Here is a 22,504-nt window from a genome sequence, read left to right as displayed (position 1 = left end):
ATGCGATGCCAAAACGTTTTGGTAATAATCACGCAGTTCATAAATGTTTAAATCAGAAGTCATAAATAAACTTCTTCTGTTTATAACTTTTGATCAAATAAATATTGTTTTACCCTCGAGGGCTAGTTTTGTAGGTCTTTTGAAGACAAAAAAAGTACTATACTGTTTTCTCGTGGAAATGAACGGAAAAAATTTATTAGCGAAAAACGTGAATTTATGTAAAAATTATACAATTAATCACCCTGTAAACAGTCTTCACCCCATTTTGACCACTGTGGAAACTAATATGTTATTGTACATAATACAGGGTGTCCCGAAATTCATGCAACAAAATTTGGTCATAGATTCTTAAGACAAATTTAGAGGACCCGTATTTTTTCTTTTTGCCAACTGGCTCCCTCTTTTGGAGTTACAGCCCCCTGAAATCTGCCCCTAAGAAGTTTTTTTTTATATCTCAAAACCACGTTGTACGAGAATAACTAAATTTGGTACATAGGGGTTTTATGACATGTGGAATCTTACAGTGCTACGCTTTTTGGCGAGAAACCTCCTTAAAACACTTTTTCGTGGGCCCCCTTGTCTTTGGAACCAGAAAAATTTGGTCGCAAATTTGATTTTTTTTACTTGTTAGTTAGCTAGAAAGAAACTTTTTTGTTTCTTGATATTTGTTTCGTAAAACGCAATGTTTTTGAGGAAAATGGCAAATCACGATAGGCATTCGATCACAATTTGACATTTTTCTCGAACACATTACGTTTCTCGAAAAAAGTATAAAGAGACAAAAAGTTTCTAAATGTAATGGCTTTCTAGTGGTCCGCTAATTTTTAAGAAATTTAAATTTGCGACCAAATTTTTTTGCTCCAAAGACAAGGGGGCCCACGAAAAATTGTTTTAAGAAGGTTCGATACATCTCTTGTTGAGTAAGCGGTGCCGGAAGGGAAGCCTATGCTTATACACGGTAGTTTCGTTGTAGTACCAACCTTACATAAACTAATTTGAGCGAACTAAATATAATATATACGAATGACATTTATAGAACACATATTAGCTTGCATATATTTTTCATGTTTAATGCACGGCAATTAACTTTTTATTTGAATAAAAGTGTCTATTTATTCATTTAAGAGCTTGTAAAATGATAGATGAAATCTGGCAATATTGCTATGGCGTGGTGGTAAAAGTTGGGTCAACTGACATTACTGTCAACTGTGCTTTGCGCGTATTCCGTAAACATGAATGAACATCCAATATACAAAGGAAAAGTAATGACTGAAGAGCAATATAAAATGCGTATGAAGCAGAATGTAGATTGATGAGAAAAAAGTAAAATGTGCAAACCGAGAATCCATATGATAACTGTCAAGAAGCTCAGTGTATGATAGTGGGACCTTGTCAAATTGAATATTATGATGGAATATCTACATTGTTCGTTTTGCAAAGAGATCTTTTAAATTTTTGTTTCAAATTGCTATTATATTGCATTAGACCTCGAAAAATTTATTTAATATTAATTATTACTATATATATTTTCGACTGCAATAATTTTATAGTCTACAATCGAGCTATTCAAATATAGCACGTCAGTCGAAGCGTTAAATACAGCGTACGGTGTTGCCATATTTCCTTTCATTGTATCAGATGCTTGTTTAAATTTGTCAAAACAGTATATATTCATTCCATTATCTCAATAATTACATTGTAAGTGCATATTTTTATTGTTTTAAAATGTTTAGTAATATTTAATTCTTTAATTACAATTTTATTTTCCCGATCCTAACCATTTTTAAGAGCACGTTTGATTAAAGTTTTTTCCCAACTCGCATAAGAGCCTGTGTAAAAGAGCATAATTTTTAATATCATTTTTCAAAGAAACTATATTGGCAATCGATCTGATATTTTTACACGAGGCTGTTGGCATATTTATTAACAGATTTCAATGATTTTGAAAACTTTCTTACCATTTCTTTTTCGGTATCAAACCTCCTTAAGGAGCACCATCAGATTCCACATGTCATAAAACTCCTGTGTACCAAATTTAGTGATTCTCGTTCTGAGATATAAAAAAAATATTATTCTTAGGGGTGGACTTCAGGGGGCTGTAACTCCGAAAGAGGAGACCAATTTGTCTTAAGAATCTGTGACCAAATTTTGTTGCATGAATTTCGGGACACCCTGTATTTAGCATCTATAGTAATAAATTCAGCTTGCCGAAACAAAAAGTCGCGAAATGTTCACTTCCCAGCTTATTTTCCTGGCCTATCAAGCTTAAAACAAAATTCCGACGCATGTAATTGTCAATAGATGGCGTCACTAGATAGGTATTTTGTAAAAGTCCTGTTGAAACGCACCTTGTAATATCCTACTCCTACATATGTATAGAACTTCGCCGTTGTTTCGAACCTAAGCCATCGGAGTACATACATGCATAATATATTTCAGGCTTTTTGCTAGAAAACTAATTTCCTCGACAATCTCAAACCCATTACCGAGAAGAAACGAAGTTACCTTCAAAGGCTACGTAGTAATGTTATTATAGGTGATCACATCTTCGAAGCGCCGTATAAAAACAAAGGCATATTTCCCGCAAAACGTAACTTAAAGGCATCTTGACCGTAGATAGAATTGATAGCATTGGTTTTGTTATTTTATGAATCGATCGAAATCTGTGTCTACTTATTACACAGAAAAATTTCTTTCGCAACTCGAAATCGCTTTGCTGTTTTCGAAACAAGTCTTGACAGTTAACTTTTATGTAATTGCAATAGACATGTTCTAGCTTCTACAAAACATCAAATTGCTAGTTGAATTTTCAACAATGTTTTAGGTGTGAATATCGTTTACAAACTAACTTTTTATTTTAACAGTTGTTCCAACAAAATTATTATTTTTTTACTCAACGATAATATTTTATAAGATGTACCTAGTCCATCAGGAAAAGCGATTCACAAAAAATGATGAACGTTCACTAACTTCCATTTTAACTGAAAATTAATTACATCGTAATCGTTTTGAAGAGCTCTAATTATTCGATTTTAATTACACAGGCAACATTTGGCTTAAAAAAAAACACCGGCGCTACCTAGGTACTCAGGGGCTTTTGGAGTCGCTGATTCCGATGCCGAGGTCGGTTAAGCTCTATCACGTCAGGTTTAAGGTCATTTGAAGGTCAAACTAAGAAAAGGTAATTGAAAAAATCTAAAAAAAATATAATTAGTTTTTTTTTGGGCCGAGTCTGAATCCGGTATCGGTTGACTTCTATCTCCTCAGGTCGTTTTAAGATTAAAGTAAGAATAAGAGGTAAAAAATATCGGAAAAATGTTTTACAAATGCTGCCTGTTTTTGTCTTTTTACCTGTACACCTGTTTGTTTGCTTGTTAGTCGGTATTTATCGTCCGCCTATATTTTCTCCCTATCCATCTACCTGACATCCTGCCTCTCTACCTGCCTTTCTATGGGTAATTTTCCTGTCTGACTAAATGATTAAATGTTTCTATCTTTCTGCAAGCAAACAAACAGGTGAGCAGATAAAAAGGCAGACAGATAAACAGACAAAAGTAGGCAGGTGAGCATTCGTAAAAAGTTTTTCCATTTGATTTCACCTCCTATTCTAACTTTAATCTTCAAACTACCTTGAACATGTGGCGATAGCGGTCAACCGACATCGGATTCAGACTGAGCCACCCAAAAAACCAATGTAGGAATTTTTTCAACCACCTTTTCTTACTTTGACCTTCAAATAACCTTGAACTTGACGCGATAGAGCTTAACGGATTTCGGCATCGGAATCACGACCCCAAAAACCTGTGTGTACTGAGGTAGAGTTTTTTTTTATCAAATTATTAAGCTATTACAAACAAAGAGGCTAGCAAAGATTTTTCTCAATAGATATTTGTCATTTAGTTAATATTTGTATACGTTCTATAATTAACTAACTATGAAAATATGGTGAGGTACAATAAACTTTAGTATCTCAAAATTTAGAACAATATTACTAGGTACAAAATAGGCGGTAGAAAAATTGGCGTGCAATAGCATCTAATTATTATTTTTTCATAATTTGTCAACAGAAACGAAACAGTGTAGGGCTTATGCCTAAATATTAAAAAAAAAACACCGTTTTAGACAATCTTCGTCTTGACAAATATACACTGTATCGGTGTGAGTGAAAGCAATAATCTTACGGAGTAAATCCATTGAGTGAACTTATGAGTACATTTTCACTTAATATTGAGCATTTTGATAATTTTACTCATTCCTGATAATATTTAAACTAAAATTGAGTACTTTTATTCAAATATAGGTACCCGTTAAATAAATTCTGCAGATAAACTCGTATTTGGTGCACTTGTTGCTAAATCGTAGTAAATGTCCTCATTATTGAGTAACCCCATCCAATTCTATGGTTGTCGTGCGTTGTCTTTGTCTGTTTCCATCGACCCCATTAAGTCATCTCGTGGCGTGTAGTGCTGAACAAGTGTCCGTTGAACCGGTTATTTTGGCGAAAAATATATTAAAATGCAGTGGTTTGATTACAATAATTAAAAACACTAATATACTGAGTCTTGATTAATATTTGGTTAAATAAACGGATACTTAAATTGTTGCCTATACTTACTTACGTATCTGTAAGGTACAATATAGGTTATGGTAATCTATTCGTCCTATCAGTTAACCAATGCCTTTAATCAAGACCTAAAATATTGTCTCTAAAACAAATCGGTGTAGAAAGCACTGTGACAGCTGTGACAGTTTATACCATGACATTTACAGTAATATTTAAAGAGAATGTAAAGTTGTGCAAAACCACATCTGATTTAATGAAATGGGAACAACGGCGGCTGGTACGTTAGATGGGGGGCTCTTTGGCACCGGCCCCATGGAAAAGGTAAAAAATTACTCAATAATAATTCAACTTAAATTATATTAGAGAAAAAGTTTCTTAATTGGTTTTACATACTCAGAATAGAGTAAAAAATCACTCACTTAATAGCAGAAACTTGGATTTGAGTAAAATTCACTCACTTGTTGCAATAGTTTCACTCATAAAATTTTAGTTGTACTCATACTCATAGAGTGAAAATTCCACTCAATCGTGTGTGAACATAAATTGATACATTATTGAGTAAAATTGATTCAATTTCAGTGAAATTTTTGTATAATGTATACATCTAAAAATTTACTACATTTTTATATTAAGATGTAACTAAATATTTTTTACATGATTTTACTTAAAATAAATTATAGTTTTACATTAATTTTATTAAGTGATACAAAAAATCAACCAGTGTCGGAGATATCGGGATTACTGCCACTAAGAACCTTATTGTAATCTCAACATCATTGTAAATTTAGTGAGATCGACAAATTAATTTAATTCCTAATGGTATTGCTAGTAGAAAAAAATATTAGACAGTTAGAAACTACTCCCTTTACAAAAAGTTACTTATGTACGCAATTTTTTTTAAATATAATGTAGCTGTCCCCAAAATTCTCGTTGGCAGATGTGAACGAACAAGGGCTTAAAAGATTCGTTAGGAATGCCCCTTTCGAAAAATTTATAGTAGCGACCCAATATGGCGGCAAGCTGGAAGTCAGCAAAAAAATCATATATTAGAGAAGATTAATTATTATAGCATTAAAATGTATGTATTTCACGTACTTTTAAAGTAACTACAATTTGTTGCGTATTTCAAATTGGCGGATTCAATATGGAGCTTATAACGCCCAAAAACCACTAAAATTCACAATAAATCACACAAGCTTACGGAAATGATGCTCTGGATCGTAGTAATATTATGAATGGTTTTCACGATTTAAAAGTGGTCAGCAGTCAATTGAAGATGATTCTCGACCAGGAAAACCTTGGACTTCAAGTAACGACTCCCACGTTCAGAAAGTCAAAGATCTGGTGCATGCAAATCGACGATTGACTGTCTGGAAAATTGTAGAATAGATTAGCACCTCAATTGGGCCATGCCATGGAATTATGACTGAAAAATTGAACATGTATCAGTCCAGCATAATTTGTTCGTCATTTGACGACCGTCCAAAAGAAAGATAATCGTGTGGACGTTTGTCGGTAACTCCTTGAACAATCCAATGACGATGAAACATATATTCAAGGGATCATAAATGGAGACAAAAGCATTAAGACAATCATCACAATGGATTGCAAGAAAGCACGTTAGTCGGGCAGTACTTTGAATAAGATAATAATAATGTATATAATTAATAATAAAGTTAAAAAAATAAAGTTCAATTATTTTCTGAACTGACCTTGTATTTGATAATAACATTTACATATTTAAAATCGTATTTTGAATAAAAAGAAACGAATCTGTTAGTAAAATGGGAGTTATTTTCGATTTATTCAACAGGCATCTTATAAAAATAATGTCAAGCTAATGCCCTTATAATACTTGATTCTTCATTAAACACTATCTCAATCAAGTGTCATTATCCGAGTAACAATAAATTAATTAGTACACAAAACTTAATCATTGAATTTTTAGGGCTCTCGACTCGAGTTGACAATCAATCAACGACTCAATTTCGAATTACCATTAGGCGCAGAACCTCGACAAGTGACAGCCCGTTCCGGAAGAATTAAAATTTGATAAGGACGAGCCACATATAGCTGTCTCTTAGTTAGAGGACACATGTTTACAGGGTCTTTATAAGTTTGGACATAGTTTTTTAGGCTTAACTCTATATTATTATATTTAACTAAATTGCCTGAAGAAATAAATAAATGTGCATATACTTAAAAAATAGTGCGATTTAGGAATTATTTTAAGATTCCGCAATGTTCGGTCTTGTGCCCCTTGTTCTATAATTTATTTATTAATAACATTATCCCTGATGTTAATGTGAACTGTTCATTTCATGCCGACGACAGGAAATTGTTTTCTGTTGCGGATGATGATAACACAGACCAACAAAATTAAACTTTTTTTGGAAGCAGAAACTTGAATATATATTTCCGAAGGATTTAGGTACGCTGAATCCGAATCTGGCAGCAGAATTGCACTATCACGTCAGGTTTTTGAGATATCCTAACTTAAAAGTACAAAAAACACTGTTTTTCGTCATATTTGAGGTTATGTAGTAATGCCATCTATTCTTTTTCAAAAAACTAATACATTGAATCTAAAAGTACAAGGCTCCCTCCTTCGAATGCCGTTGAATTTGCTCAAATATCTTTTTTTTTTCGTTAAGATATCACATGTTGAAATTTTTAAGTTTCTCAGTTTCTTAATATGCGAAAATCTATTAAGGATCCCTTAGACATCAAGCTGTCGATTGCAATTCAGAAACTTCATACCCATACGGTTTGTGGGTTTGGAGTTGGTGGGCTTGGGGTTTGTAAGCTTGGAATTTGTAGGTTCAGGTTTTGTGGGATTGGGGTTTGTGGGTTTAGGGATTGTGGGTTTGGGGTTTGTGGGTTTGTGGATTTGGAGTTTGTGAGTTTGAGTTCGTATGTATTGAAGGTTTCTGAGTATGAAAGTTTCTAAACTGCAATCAACTGTTTGACGTCTAAGGGATCCTTAGTAGATTTTCGTATATTAAGAAACTGATAAGCTTAGAAATTTCAACATGTGATATTTCAACGAAAAAAAAAGATATTTGAGCAAACTCAACGGCATTCGAAAGAGGGAGCCATGTACTTTTAAATTATATGTATTTTTTTGAAAAAGAATAGATGTCATTACTACATAACCTCAAATATGACGAAAAACAGTGTTTTTTGCACATTTGGGTTAGAATACCCTAAAAACCTGACGTGATCGAGCAATTCAGCGCACCAAAATCCTTCGGGAATGCATATTAGTGTGTCTGCTTCTTAACTCTTGTTGACCTGTGTAATCAATGTGTAGTGTTACAAAACAGTTTAGTTGCTGTCAATATCTGGTGTCATCTGAATAAATTGCCGCTGAATATTTCTAAATATTGCTTTTTTTTCCGGAGAAATAATATCACACTTTTTAATTATAATTTGAACGGACAAACTTTGCATAGAGTCAATGATATTTTGTTGATTTGGGTGTAACGTTTGATTCAAAATTGACTTTCAGTAGTCATATTGAGAATATTGCTTTGTCTGCTTGTAATAATTTGGGGTTTTTAATTAGATTTTGTAGAGGTTTTGATGATAACGATCTACTTACCCTACTCTACAATTCATTTATATAAAGTAGGCTTGAACATGGTTCGCTAATTTGGAATCCAGGTAAATATATAAATATTTACAATATACAATATTGTAAATATTCCAATAGCATAGCAAATATCCAACGTAGTTATCAAAAAATTTTTACCTTTAGAGTTGACAGCGCATACACCTACTGGCATTCCTCAAAGGCAACAGTTGGAAAGATTTTCATTTCTCAGTCTTTCTGATAGACGTAAACTTTACTCCTTAGTATTCTTATACAGGGTGAGTTTTTTTCGATGTTTAGTGTAGGGATCTGGGAAAGTAGCAGAGATACAACAAATCATAAATGAGGAAAGATGTGCAGTTTTATGATCCTTATTAAATGATACTTTTATTTTTTGAAAAAACGTCATGGCTGATTAGATATTTGGAAAAATTCGAATTCGACCAATTCCTTCAGATGCGTGTAGCTCCGTTGCTATTTATTTTACAAAAAAATTTTAAATTACAATGATTCAGGTTTTTTTACAGTGTTAATAAGACAGTGTAATCAAATTGTTCGTGTGCACTTTGGTTTTCAAGAACATAAATTTCAAGTTTTTTTAAATGTAAACTATAGTTAGCCATGAGCTAGAAAAAACATGTATTTTTTTATGCTTTCCAACGATATAATATTTCGTATGGTTATTTTGAAAAATGGGAGAACTACAACCGTTTTTATCATTTCAATTGCTCGCCGACATAGATGGCTGTGAAAACAATCGAAATGTTTTCTGACAAGGCTTTTAATTACTGTAGCATTATTTGATATTATTTAAATGAAGTTTTTCCAATTCATGGATTGGAAGAAATTGACCAGTCGCACGGTCTCCTCGATACTCTGATCTTTCAATTTTAGATATATTCTGGTGGGAGACAATAAAAGATAAAGTTTATCGGAGAACCTGTGGGACACTAGAGGATCGTATGGAAGCTGTTCAGGAAGCTTTTAATAATTTTTATAAGCGTTCTGTGAGAAAAGTCTCAAATTCTGTTTCAAAAAGATGTGTCCTTTGTAAATATTAATAATAATGGTGGGATTTTTGAACAATTTCGTTAATATCTTTAAAATAAATAATGGTTTGTTCATAAAATACTGATAATATTTTTTGCGTCTTTGTTAAATATTTCATTTTCTTGCCACAAATGATTTAAATCATTATAATTTAAATTCTTTATGAAAATGAATTCAGTTGTTACTTATTAATATTGTTTTATTTAAAATATGCCAGTCGCACACTCCTCTGGTGCCCTAACATATTCAGAGGTGTGCAGGCGATGCTGACTTCAGTCGTTCTGATCTACGTCAACGAGCAATTGAAAAGTTAAAAACGATGCAGTTCCCCCATTTTTCAAAATAATCATACCATATATATTATATCGTTGGAAAGCATAAAAATGACATTTTCTTCTAGCTCATAGCTAACTATGGTTTACATTTAAAAAACTTGAAGTGTATGTTATAACTTGAAAACGAAAGTGTACACGAACAATTTGATTACACTGTCTTATTAACATTGCTAATACTTGAAACTTTGTAATGTAAATTTTTTTTGTAAAATAAATAGCATCTGAAGGAATTGGCCGAATTCAGATTTTTCCAATTATTTAGTAAGCCATGACATTTTTTCAAAAAATAAAAGATAATATTTAATAAGGATCATAAAACTGCACATCTTTCCTCATTTAAGCTTTTTTATATCTGTGCTCCTTTCCCAGATCCCTATATTAAACATCGAAATAAACTCACCCTGTATACAGTAATACATAATAACATTAATTGTCTAAATTTATTACACATGTTAAATTTTCAAGTGTTTGTCTATGTTTGGAACATGAAAGTTTAGAACATTTTATCGTCCTACTCCACGAACAAATGCCTTGAAGTTTTCGCCCCTTTACAGCATGCGTCAAAATTATGCTGATATCCAAGAGCAGCATATTTGATGCTAATATTACTGATATAAGAAATCTATTGTAAAGTAATTAGATGGTACTATTTTAATTGTTATATACGAGTATAGTAACTGGTGATGGATTAGGTGTTTGTTTTGAAGTTCCACTAAAAATTTCAAAGCCACCCTTGCAAGAAATGATGCGATATCCGCTGCACAAAAACAGTAAATATCTTAAAAACCATATGATAGGTATAGGGAATCATTATACCTTTCGAATGAGAACAAGATTGTTCATCATGTTGCGCAAAAATATACATTTAAAAAAAGTTAAGATGGTTTAAAGTTAACTAAATTCTGCATTAAATTTCTTCTACATTGTATGAAATTAAGTCATTTTGAAATTATGGGAGGGAAGCTTAGAGTTTAACTCAAGTAGCACAAATAAGTTTATAATAGCTTTAAGAATATCTATATAACCACTCTCCCGTAGGTAAAAGCTTTATTAAAAGATGTTGAGAACAGTTATTCAGCATTAAATAAGCATTTATAAATCCAAAATAGGCCTAGCTTATAAAACCATTTTATAAAAGCTGTGCATATAATATTTATTCCACTAATTAGTATTCTGTCATTGCATTCTTACAGCTTTTGTAAAATATACTATAAAACCTTTATACAGAAAACATTGTCTTATAAAACAAATTTGCTGATATAATTGTCTCCAAAGAAAAGGTTTATACATGTTATATAAAATCTATTTTTCCCAACTTGAACGCGATGAATGTTGTACTAATGTTTCCAATATACAGTACAACAAAACTTTTTAGCATTATAATTATGCGTTTCTATACTAAATCGTTTTATTATAATAAAGCTAAAAGCTTTGGGCTGTTGCTGATTGTCGGACATATAAGATAGGTACTCAAAAGTTAATGTTTACCGATATACACAATCAAATTAAATATGTATCTAGAAAATAAAAAACTACTTACAACGAAAATTTTATTGATGAAATATATCATGATACCTTTACAAAAAACTAAGTGCTTTTAAAATTAAGCAGATTTAGCAATCGTCTGTATTTGAAAATTGAATTTCTTTTTGACGTAACGTTTTCGTGTACCTACAATATACATCTTGTCCTAAGCATGTTCGAAAAATATGGCTGCTAGGAGGAAGCTTCTATCACAGTAACTATAAATCTGTTATAAAATAATTAAAATTTTAAATATTTTATATAGCATTTGCAGAGTAATTTGCTGTCTCCTGTTAGTTTAAAAATTCTGCGTAAACTGCTTCCTGCTACAATTCCAATGGCGTCAACATTACAGATACTAAAGTAGTATGTATAAGTAAGATGGTATGGCTAGTAGCTTTTTTAAAGCTTGTTGTGATGTTATTTAACTTAAAAAGCTAAAATTATTTATAATTTAGTCATATAGTATATTTAAATGATAATGCTATACAACATTAATAGTGCAATCAATATACTGTATTAAAGCTTTAAAAATTGACCGGTAAGTGTTTATAACATTATAAAAAACAAGGAAGCAGCTATTACATTTTAAACTTTTATAGAAGTTTAATTTACCACGTTTATAAGACTCTAAGAAAGCCTTTACAAAATTGTTGTATAATTTTACTATTAGAATATTCTAACGGCTTTTTTTACATACCAAAATTGCTATAGGAGCAAATTAACAACTTATTAAGGCATTAAAAATCTAAAAAGATACATTTGTTGCTATTAAAAAACAGTTATATAACTTTAAGCGATGTAGTAGCATTTGTGTTAGTTGGGAAGTTATGTTCCCTATAAATTTTATTGCTCTAACTTTATTATTGTAAAATAATTTTTGAATTAGGCAGTGCTCTTTCTATCAAAAATTCACCTCCAAAATTGCAATGATATACAAGGTGTTCCATTTATAATAACGAAGGTGACGTCAACTTCCGGTATAACCGGAAGCATTATTTTAGTTAAGAAGGGCATGTCCGAAAACACTATTACCCAAATATTCATAATTGAAATCGAAGTAGTCTCTGAAATATGTCCAATATCTCGTCACCGTGGTACACCCTGTATTTACTGTTACTGCTTTCAGTAACTCCCCTACAAGGAAGGTCATTGGTAGGCATTTCTTCCGCTATGTTTAAGAACCTTTTTTCAATGTTCTGTAGTACAAAGAGCAGATAAAATACGGAAGGCCAATTACCCACCCATTTAAAGAAAAATTCGCTATCTAAACGGGCGAAATCTTAAGGGTCGTTTGTTATTTAGGGTATAGATTCGAAGGACCAGATGTTAGATTTTTAGGGTATCTCCCCATGGTTGATTACTGTCTACCGTTTGATCGTTGAATCTTGCAATAAACGCGTGTATAAAAAGGAAAATATTCTCCAATAAAGGTAGTCAATCAACTGTGAATTGAGTTTTTTTATATAGCCCAAAATTGTTCGAGAAAGTGAATTTAATTATACTCTGGAAATGAATGAGAGTAATAAAACCCCGAGATAAGAACCGGCCATGGGCGTGCTAATATTTCGTTTCAGGTAATTATCGGGTAACACTAATGCTAACAGGTAATGGGTGTACATTAGTATATTTTACTGGATACATCATACAGCCAGTGTATTGTGACAGATCAATCCAGTCTTAGAGCTGAATATACGAAGACGTGCTAGTGCAGTAGAGTAAAATTCGACTTGTGTTTAGTGACTAAAGTACACTCATTTTATTTTAAAAAAGAAATACCAACGCTAAACAAAATTTTAAGTGAACTTTCAGAAGACAACGATTTGCCAAAAATCAGTAGAAGCAAATTATGGACCGTCTTACGAGAGTTGAATTTTTGCTGGGAAAAGCAGAACAAGAAGTTAGTTCTTATCGATAAAACATTTCTTTTGAAACAAATATGGTGAAAAAGGAACTTTTGACACTTGTCAATCTTAATAAAGATCAGAAAAAATATGTTATCCATGAAATGGCAACAAATCGCCAAATACCGTACTACGGTTACCACCTTATCACTGTGAACTTAACCCAATCGAATTAGTCTGGGCGCAGGTAAAAGGAGATGTAGCGCGAAATAATACGACGTTTAAATTAAGTGCCGTGAAAATTTTGTTAAAAAATTCCTAGGAACGAGTAACTGCAGATAACTGGCAAAGATGTATACATCGTGTACAAAAAGAAGAGGAGAAAATGTGGGAACTCGATAATTTAATTGGCGTTACTGTGGAACCTATCGATATCAATCTAGGAGACGACGATAATTCATCAGAATATTCAGAGGATGAATTTTAATATACCTACTTTTTTATTTTTTATTATTGTACATTTATACAACACTACATTTACTCACCATAATTTGAATGTTCAAAATACATATATTTTTGTGTGTAATAAAAGTCTATTCATTAAATTTAAATAAATATTTTGATAATAATATTGAATAATTTTATTTGAATTACTAAAAACCCTCTTAACCCGGTTATGATGCTTAAAGTAGCCTCATGTTTTGAAATGCTGTTTTTATATTGTTTACTTATAAGAGGAATGGACCGATTGTCGGGGATTAAATTTTAGCTATCTGCTACAATTTAGTACAGTCCGATCGCACAAAGTTTTGTTAAAAGTAGACCTCATCTATACGGAAAATACATAATATAAAAATATTGAATATAAGCACCAGTACTACATTTATTTAAGATTTGCATACATAATGAGCTTTTATTACTCTCTTTCATTTCTAAACAGACTATAGTCGTTTTATTTTTATTGCCCGGAAATTTTTTCAATATAGTTACAGTGTGTCATTTTTATAAATTTTAATGTTCTTTTTTTCTATTTTTAGTAACCTGTATTTATGTAAAAATATTTACAGCATACTAGATTTTTTAAGACCATATTTGAATGAATTGAATACCAATTACCTTTAACTAATTTACTAATTACATCACAAAAACTTAGTGTGTCTCAGTTATCTTAGGAACTTAATATTTCACATTGTTTTTTATTATTTTAAGATGTATAATCGATAGTAAAATGTATATATTTCTTAATTTTATTATTTTTATAAATAGAGATAATAGATGTTGCGTCCGTGACTGAGCGGTTAGCTTTTTAAAAAAACTTTATTTATCGCAACAAATAATTTCTTAATTTGACTATTTTTTACACTTTGGGAGTTTTCACTTTAACTTTGAACTTTGATTTGTATGTTTAAATAACTATTTTAATGACACGAAATTGTGTGGCAATGCGACAACAAACTAAGGTGTTTTTTTGTTACAAGGGCTTTTTATAAGTTCGTTTAGTTTTAAGTCAGCAGAAGTTGTTGAGATGCAATTAAGTTTCTTAGAAGTCCTTGGTAACTTGACAATAATACTACTTTGTTCTAGTGCTTATCTTTATACAATACAATGTTGTCCAAAATGAACACAGTTGAATTTTCATATAACGTAGATATAAATATCCTAAATTAATCCTTGAACAATTTGAATTTAAGCAGAATCCTACTCTGTTCGGAACGTTTACGCAGGGGGACAACGGAGGTCAACCTCCACTATTCATGCCAAAGCTACCGCCAAGTGTCTCCACACCGGGTATGATATGACGGGATGGTTAACGCGTTAAAAACAAACCAAGCTACTTTGGCAATATAACCGAATACGTCGTTACTATTTTATTGGTTTACGAAATGGTGTGCGTAAAGTGTTTCTGTGTGGTGTAAGAGTATAATCTTATAGAGTTATTTATTTCAGTGTTTAGTTTCGGTGCAGTGTATTTGTGTTTTAATTTTCAAGTTTTTATGTGATATTATGAAAAAGCATATATACGAATTAAGAACGAGGTGATATGATTAAAGCCTACTTTTTGTACGGAGAAGAAGATTCTGCTCCAAGAACTATCCCAACCGTCAAGTGCCAAATAAGAAAATGTTTATAAGATTGGTGCAACATTTAAGAGGTTCATATGCTGCAAAAGTCAAATGAGTAAAGACATTATTTACTTTTTTTACGTATTTCATTATCATTATTGATCACTGCTTGAGTTTTCTGTTAAGTTAAAATTACATAACACACGAAGCTCAATGTCTCAGGGCGGGTGGTGTGAAAATTAGCTTTTTAATATAACCTTTCCTAAAAATTATGGGATTTGACACCAATGCATAGCCCAGTTCCCAGTTGTGCATGCACTGTGACTAAAGAGTTAAGTTGTCACGACGGAATTTAGAAAAATAAACTATTGATACGTGATTCTAGAGATCAAAGGTAGCCTCCGTACAAATATCCCTGTATATCTGTTCCATTCTGTTTGGTGAACTTCAGCTAAAGGCAACCCACGCCACATTATTTCCGCGTCCCCTCTAAATATTTAACATCATCAAACAGATTCCTAATCTTACAGTAACATTCCCTTCCCCGAGGTAAAGTCGAGACAATTTATTTTTGTTACAAGTGAAGCACCGAGAATGAAACATGTTTTTGTTTTAGAACTTAACAACCCGCTCCATTGCCACGTCTTCAAGATTGTGTATTTAACTTGCGAATCAGGATGGGGTGTATATGTTTTCGGAAATGCAAATACTGCATAACAGAAGAGGCGATACCAACGGATAACCGAGATCTTGTCAATTATTTGTGAAGAGAAAACTTGTGAATTGTACAATTTGAGAGATTTATATTGATATAACGATTCCAAGAGTAAAATAATTTAATTTTAAGTTAATAAGAATGTAATTAGAATCGTATTTCTTATTTTTCAGGGAGTTACAATAAATAAATAGTAAGTAAAAAAATAATAGTAAGTAAATAAATAGCAGTAAATTTGGCCGATGAACAATCAGACACCAGATTTAGAAAAATTTTTTTGCAACCAACACAACCCTATGACGGAGACCATATTAAATGGACAATTATTTACATCCTCTTCACATACAGCGAATTCACGTTCTTTCTGTGTTATATTTTGTACGTCTTACATTGTCTTATTGTATTTTAAAAGTCAACGGACAAAATTTGGAGTTTATGGCACATATAAATAACTTTAGTAAGTAGTAGTTTTCTACTGAATCCGAAATTGATAAAAAAATTCTGACGTATGGATTCCCTCCCACACACCCTCAATTCCCCACAAAAGTTGAAAAAATTCAAAAAGGTAGGTCAGATGGCCAGTTTGGATTTTTTTAATTTTTGGGAGCAACTGAGGGTGTGTAGGAGGGAATCTATACTTCATATTTTTTTAAATCCTTTTTAGATTCAGCGGAAAATTTTACGTTTACGAGTAGGGTCGCGCTTTTTTTGTCGATCTGTGTAATTATCATAAATATAACAACCACATAAGAGCAGAACAAAATCCATATGCCCTAGCTGAAGCATCAGCAACAGTTTTCTCTAAATATATGAATTTGAGTTCTTGGAGACCACTTAATTGGCCCACAATTTCTGTCACCTACATTGAATGGAAATAGATACACCCATTTTCTCGAAGAAGTCCTTTCACTACTTTCTGAAGATGTACCTCGAGGTACCTCAACTTTGGTTTATGCACAATGCCCACTTTAGTATAAGAGCGCGACAATATTTAAACAAAGTCTCCAAATTATTGTTCAGCGCATGGATCAAATCTTCAAAGCACAGAGTCTTGTGTAAAAGGGGGAGATGGTTGTTTTCAATATTTATAATGATATTTTATGATTTCGCGTTGATAATTAAGGATTTTTTAACTTTATTTTCGTTTATGTTAACTTTTCTGTATTAACGCCTGTCAAAATAAGTTCAATATAAAAGTTTTCGGTTATTAAGAAATCAATATTCTGGAACCATTGGGTTTGACCTTGAGATCAAACCAAAGTCACCTTTTTACTTTATTTTTGCACCAGTTATCGATAGAGCCAAATTTTACTTCGCTTAAAGGTGAAACTCATTTTTCTCTGAATAGCATTTTAACCAAAATTTGTAGGATTTTGAATGACAAATTAAATGATAGCCTTCGATTTGACCTTCAAGTTGCAAGGTCAAATTAAGGTCAACTCAATATAAAATGTACGCTATTTTTTATGCCAGCAACCGATGTAGCTTCAAATTTTATGTCGAATTCTGGGATTTAAAAATATCCAGGATGCCCTTGCAGGTCATTTGAAGGTCAAACTTATTTTTCACAAAATATAATAGATATAAATGTAATAGAATTTAATAGAAGTCTTCAACTAAAACTATTAGTGTGATCTTGACAGCAGTTGTGAAATCTAACACACTGTTAGATTGATAATTAAAATTGTATTATAAGGAAATTCTGAAAACTGATCTAATCAGCCGTTTCTACAAATTTTGACCCATATCGTAAAATATGGCGCTTTATCGATTGACGGCCTAAATACTAGTGTTCCATTTATTATTTTCAAGTTGACCTTGATATGACCTTGAAACTTAAGATCAAGGTCAAATCCAAAGTCATAAGGATATTAGCTTCTTGATATCCTACAGCTTATATCTTTTTTCTTGATATGTGTCAATCCTGAAATGTCCTGTATATACGATAATAAAAGGAATAATTATAGTTGAATTCAAATACCTTCACTCGTTTGTGTGAATCATGAATTTGTTATTTTAAGATTTTTGGGCAAAATTCATGTGAGTTTGACTATGTCATTAATTTTCTGATTTAATCTTCAGAAATCATCATTTTACGATAAGATCTAGTCACCTCTGTAATGGTTATAAAATAAATGAGAATCGTGGCACTCTGTATTTAGAAATTATTGTTTTGTATTAAAATATCACGTCTAGTGGAAAACATTATTACGTACATTACATTGAACGGGCCTCGGTTTTCAGTTCAATAATTATAATCTCGCAAAAGGGCTAGGATCTCACGTTTCAGATATTTACCGGGTTTAATGAATTCCATCTGGGGTGTCGTCAGACCCTGCCTGCTTTAACGGAATTGATTGCACAACTACTTTACTTCAAGACCATATTGACAACAAATATTGGTATTAGAAAAATATTTTATTAAGGCCTCTGAAGTTACTGCAATGTATGAAATTTTTAGTCATAATTTTATGCTGTTACAGGATGAATCTTATTTTTTTCGGAGTTACCAATTTTCTTTTAAATCCGTCTATCCACTTGTATAATTTGATAATCGTAGGACACATGGAAGGCAATCATTTACGCATCCGCACCAACAAACTACGACTTTGCCAAGTCATGTGTCAAGTGAATTATTTTGAATAAAACCTCAATCTACTTATTTCCTATTGCAAACTGTTACACGTAGACTCAGGTTTTATAATCTATTGTGCATGCCGCTAATAAAAGTTTTTAAAACAGGCCAGTGCTATGTGCGAAGGCAAACAGTGGTTCGACTGGAGTTTCTCTTACATCCTGAGTGATCGAAATGCTGCTCCCTGATATTGGTCTTTTTGCCAATAAGCAACTACGTAGGATATTATAACATCCTTGTCTTTGTGTCAGCATAATCTGCTACTCGCTCTGGTACTAAGACCAATTATCTTGAGGTGATTGTTTAATAGAGATAATCTTAATGCTGCTTTTGTTGAGCAAACTAATTTTCTGATTTGCTTCAACCTATGAGAAGCCTGGCCTGTCGTAAACCAGATCCGCCTTACTGTTCCTGCAATAACCATTCTCTTATCCATTTGTCAATAGACCCTCTTACATAACATTACCGTAGCCCAGTACTCTTCACCAGGAGAGAAATTTGACTAAGCCTTTTAAACCTGTATTAGGTAATAGGTGCATTCAACTTTCCAGGGGGTGCGATATCTGGGAGTGATACTTGATAAATTTACCTGGAATGCATATTTAGAAAAAGAGGTGAGTAAGGCGAAACAGACATTGTATGTATGCCGTCGCCTTATTGGTATAACTTGAGGGTTAAAGCCAAAGATGTCATACTGGATGGCATTGATAGTAAGACCTAGGATTGTTACGGTTCTGTGATATGGTGGCAAAAAACATAACAGGTCACAGCGAGGGAAAAACTAAATAGAATCCAGCCTGAAGTCAAGCTAAATCTACCACCGCAGCACATAGTGATGGAAATAGAAGCGTGGCTAGCAGCATACCGACTCCGGAAGAATAACGACTGGAGAGGTATTCCAAGATTATGGACACATCTATGTCGGAACCAACTCTTGGGATGGTATCCGACAAGACGGTTCCAAGGTTTCACTTTCACATGCCATTTGACACTCGAATAGAGGATCAAAGCAAATGGGAGGAAAAGTTTGATACCCTGGAAAAATGGAGCCTAGTATGTTTTATGAAATGTTCCAAAATGGCCAGAGGGACGGGTGCAGGAATATATGGACTGAGACCCAGATGTAGTGCAAGCTACAGTCTGGGGAGGTTTCCTAGGTTAAATTTTCGCGATAATGGCATGTCTGGCAGAGAATATACGTAGAGGTTATAAACGGAAACTCATATATGCATGTATTCTGTGCAATTCAAGTTGCAATTAAAGCTTTAGGCACACCCAAGAGTGTTCAAAACTTGTGTGGGAATGACTACAAATGCTGACTGAACTGGCTACTAATAATACGGTTAGACTGTGTTGGATGCCTGGATATAAAAACATTAGTGGGAACGAGAAAGCGGATGAATTTGCTAGGAAGAGATTCGAGATAGAGTTCATTGGCCCGGAATTCTTCTGCGGTACATCTACTAGTGTGGTCAAAGGGGCTCTGAGCAAATAGACTGAGACAAATCACAGGAGATACTGAACTTCAAGGCTAGGGCATAGCCATTCTAAGGAGCTTAGGGAGTATCCTCTGAAGGAAAAAGCAAATGAGTTGCTGAGCTTGAATAAAATGTGGCTCAGGAGAGTGATGGCACTTATAACAGGACACTGTCACTTTAGGAAACATACACATAAACTAAAGCTTGTAGACAGTCCGGTGTGCCAAGTATGTGACTAGGCGGATGAAACCTCTCTGAATATCCTGGACGAGTGTCCAGTCTAATACGTATTAGAATGACGCTCCTGGGAAGACCCTATTTGAAATCCAAGGAGCTAAGAGAAGTGTCGGCGAGGAAGCTTTAGAACTTTAAAAGGACAGAACTACTTACCGAATAGGACTAAGTAGTCGGAATAGGCCTGATAAGACCGCGGTGCGGTGCCATGGGACTTATTAGAACCAACCAGTAGGAAAGGAAGAAGAAGAAGCTCAGTACGGACTCAGGCCCTATGTATTGACTATTTTAGTCCTGTCTGGACAACACGTTTGCCCATTTATTGTCGGTCACATTGCTGTGGCCAAGAACCCGAGTCAGCTTTGACATGATTTTCCCACCCCAACAGGGACAGGGCATTGAACTGCACATTCTTTTGTTTACATGTATTTTGTTTTTTACGCCAAATATACAGGATGTTCAGTTACTAAATGTCACCAAGAAATTCTTCAAGAAAATCAAGGGTGGTAGTTTGAATAACATTTTGTAGAAAGACCGTTCTTTCCCTAGATGCAGGTTATTAAAAATTAAAAAATTTAAACTATTTTCAGGCACTTCTCGACAATTTTATATAAATACAAGAAATCAGTGGTACGCAAACTTGGAATGCTTTCATAAAAAAGTAAATATTACGTTGTAAGGCAAAAATAATAACAACGATACAGAGTTTACGGGTCACTGATCTTTTGTGAGTTCCTAAAATTGATCTGATGGTGAAGGTCCGCATTAGTACTACTCATGTTAAATTAGAAAAAAATAGCTTGACGCATTTCCGACATTTTTCTAAAATATATATAAATTTTTTCATCTTCAATATCCTATATTGGAACGAATCGTTTTCCAACAAAATTTTATTTATACTTCATAGTCTCTTTTTTTTGAAAAATATTTGAACTTTGAACTCTAGTAACAAAGTATCAACCACTGTAACCTGCGAATTATTCTTGCATCAGTCAGTGAATATAAATAATAAATGTGTAAATTTAATATACTCAAACTCCTGGCAGAGTTAACATTTCAAAATTAATTGAAAGACGGAATTCGAATGATTGCCTTAAGCTCAGGAATCGATAGAAGTTATTAGTTTTTTTTCGATTAATTACTGTGTATAGGAAGAAAAATGATGTTTACATTACACGGTGAATAAATTCTGAATTTCTGTAGTGACTTTCGACTTGAAAAAATATATCTAAAACTCGATGGGTTTAAGCAGAGCTATATACAGTTCAAAGAGGTTTTTTGTGAATATTTCCATATCATAAGCTCTTAAAAAAATTGATAGAGTAAAGCCGAAAGGTTGATATATCCAACCCTTGTATTTTTACATAACTTCCGTATCCCTTTTTTTATGCACTTGTGTTTTCCTGTAAATATTAGGCATTGGATAAAGGCCTTGAGTATTGTTTCAATTTCTCGATGCAAATATGGATAAAAGTCTTGAGTATTGTTTCAATTTCTCAATGCAAATATTGATTGCCTACCATTTTAACTAAAAAAAAAAACTGAAAATGTAAAAAAATCTATTTTCTTTTTTATAAATATGTTGTGTTTTCTTCAGTGGTCATGTAATAAAGATAATCACAACTAATAAACTATAATTTAACTAACCTAAAATAGTTTTAACATTTTACTATTTCCGTGCAAATTGTAAATATTAACCGTTACCTACCGAAGTCAGAAGTATGGTTGTTTATGTAATTTCTAGTGTAAAACTAACTTTTATAAAAGCCTCCGTAAAACTAGTTTTTATTGTATGCTTTTGTTGCACAAATTTAGTTAAATATAATAATATTTAATCATCTGCAAATCTATCTTTCAATTATCGCATTTTCGATAAGAATTTTAGGGAACTTGTAACTCTTCGATATACGAGGTTTAATTTTTCATTAGTACAGAGTCGCTTGTCTTATGGAGTTGCGTTGTGGGGAAACTCCAGTAAGGTTCACAAAGCGTTTTCTATACTAAAGGCGGCGATTCGCCTTGTTGCAGAGGTGCCAAACCGTACTCCTATCAAAGATTTATTTAAAAAATATGGAATTCTACCATTGCCCTGTTGGTTCTTGTTGGAGTCGTTAATATTAGTACACAAAAATTTGTCGAATCTGATATACACAAGTACAATACTAGGCATGCCGAAAATCTTATAAATCCTTTTTCTCGAATTCGTATAACCAAGAACAATAAGCTATATATTAGTCTTTATAATAACTTTGACAATTACTTTAAGCACAACACATGTCATCAAAAGAATTCCACTCATTTGCCAAAAATTATTTATTATTGAATTGTTTCTTTTCTGTCGACGATTTTATTTCTTGTACTTGTTAGTTGTTTTTCATTCATACCTCTGCTTAAATATCAAAAGCAATAGCCTCTTCCCTGAATCTATTATACCCAAGAGAATGTACTGCACATTGGTTTCGACATA

At 32.7% G+C, this 22,504-nt stretch overlaps 1 protein-coding gene across 1 annotated transcript in view; it reads left to right on the top strand.

Moving 5' to 3' along the window:
* The window catches only part of LOC108914364, a 134,713-nt gene that overhangs the window by 12,373 nt on the left and 99,836 nt on the right, over positions 1-22,504 (top strand). The window lies entirely within an intron of this gene.

The sequence above is a fragment of the Anoplophora glabripennis genome, unplaced genomic scaffold (assembly GCF_000390285.2).
Source record: "Anoplophora glabripennis isolate ALB-LARVAE unplaced genomic scaffold, Agla_2.0 scaffold720, whole genome shotgun sequence".
NCBI classification, from domain to species: Eukaryota; Metazoa; Arthropoda; class Insecta; order Coleoptera; family Cerambycidae; genus Anoplophora; species Anoplophora glabripennis.
This window is presented reverse-complemented; position numbering and strand designations above follow the sequence as displayed.